The following is a 1,890-nucleotide window of genomic DNA, read 5'->3' on the forward strand; positions in this document are numbered from 1 at the left end:
AAATCTCTTGATTTTAATAAATGTTTTAATTAATATTTATCTAATGATTATGAAAGTTAAGAGTTTGTAAATTAAAATACCATAAAATAATAATTTATTCATATCTATATATATGTATATATATATATATATATATATATATATATATATATATAGATTTATGTATATTATGCATACATCATTTTACATATATTGTATCCACTTAAGTATATGTTGTGAGGAAATTGTTATAAAATGAAATGGCATATGTTACTCTAGACAGCATTTAATTCAATATTTACATTTTTATATTCATAAGCCAACAAGCGTTTGTGTTGGATCGACTCCTTATTTACCATACCTTATTTACATACATTATAGATTCATATAAAATTTATGATAATGTCTTTCAAATTACTAGAAAAATACTTAATGATATATATTAATTATCAAGATAGGACACAGCCGTGTTCTTAAGATTAAACAAATAAGACGAGAATGAGAATTGCCGTATATGCCTCTTAAAACTATGCCAAAATCATTTAAAATTTTGATTAAAGGATGCTAAGGGATTGATTCGAATCCACATTGGCATATCCATTCGCTCTCCTCCCACCCGAACATCGCACGAGCTGACAAATAAGTCTAAAACAAAATAAAAAGGATATCCGAAAACAAAGAGAGGATGATGAATGTTTGAAAGAAAGTGACGAAGGATAGGTTCATATAACAAACACAACTCACCTGGTGCGCGCTGCGGTAGAGGTCGAGCGTATGGTCGGAGCCTGCCGAGATCCACGCAAAAGCACCGGGTGTAAAGACACGTCGGCGGTTAGTCGCGTACTGAAATTCGCGCGCACCGAACCTACCGGCCGACTGCCGCGAGCCGAGGGTGGCAGGAGAGCGGCGTGCTCGAGGTCGAGAGAGACGCAGTGGCTAAGGGCGAGCGAGCGAGACGGAGACGGGCGAGCGAGCGGGGCGGCTTCGTGTGCCGGCTCCACGCGGACGTCGTCCCCCACCTCTACCACGCTCGCTCTCCCTCTCTCACCTACGCGAACCTCCCCAACCCCCTGTCAACGCACTCGACGCACTCCGCGCCCGGGATCCCCGATCCACCCGCACTCACCCCCCATCGTATCACGAGCTTCCGCGCGCTCATCAGCTTCTCTCCTTTTATTTACTTTGCACTCTGGCGCTGATAAAGCTAAATAAAAATTGTTGATGAAAGAACATATAAAAGACGTATTTTTTAATTATAGCTTTTTCTACACTTTTACGTTAAATCAATATGGCGATGTCTCGACGAAGACGAGATGTATCGATAAGCCGTTGTGTGATATTGCCAAGAGCCTCTGGATATCGATATTTTACTTTCGAATCGTATACATTAAACGTTATCATTTCCTTCTTTATCATATATATGTATCCATTTTTTCTCATTTTCTTTTCATGTCTCTGTTAATTAGAAAGGTGATTTTTGCCAATTAACGGTAATTGTTTTGCAAATGCGTATGGGAGAGGATGCGGGAATTACGGACGGAAGCATATTAAGTTAGACGCCAGTTAAGAATGTCCAAATACATTGTCACGAACGGGCGAAGGTACGAGCAATTTTTTAATAATGCGTGAGCATTTGCTTACACATTTGCAATTTTATATCAATATTTCGTACATAAATATGGAATGTTCGAATTGCATTGGGAGCAAGTCAATTCATCATAAGATAAGAGTCGTCGAATGGAGATAGAAATACTTAATCTATACTTAGTTCCTCAATATCTTGAGATATTCATTCGTTGATACACTAGTTGACATAATTAAATAAAAGTCCGTCAAAGTTGAGTAGCTGCGTACTTGTTAAACCTTCCCCCCCCCCCCCACCCCAAAAAAAAAAAAAAATATCGTTCTTTT

At 38.5% G+C, this 1,890-nt stretch overlaps 1 protein-coding gene across 1 annotated transcript in view; it reads right to left on the reverse strand.

Annotated features, from left to right (window-relative positions):
- LOC105359002 (Down syndrome cell adhesion molecule-like protein Dscam2) overlaps positions 1-804 on the reverse strand; it is a 119,700-nt gene extending 118,896 nt beyond the window's left edge. Inside the window, exon 1 of the mRNA XM_011495478.1 lies at positions 724-804. The gene's annotated coding sequence lies outside the window, so the exon portion shown is untranslated. The remainder of the gene's footprint in view (positions 1-723) is intronic.
- Positions 805-1,890: the final 1,086 nt, after the last annotated feature.

The sequence above is a fragment of the Ceratosolen solmsi genome, unplaced genomic scaffold, assembly GCF_000503995.2.
Source record: "Ceratosolen solmsi marchali unplaced genomic scaffold, CerSol_1.0 scaffold1, whole genome shotgun sequence".
NCBI lineage: Eukaryota > Metazoa > Arthropoda > Insecta > Hymenoptera > Agaonidae > Ceratosolen > Ceratosolen solmsi.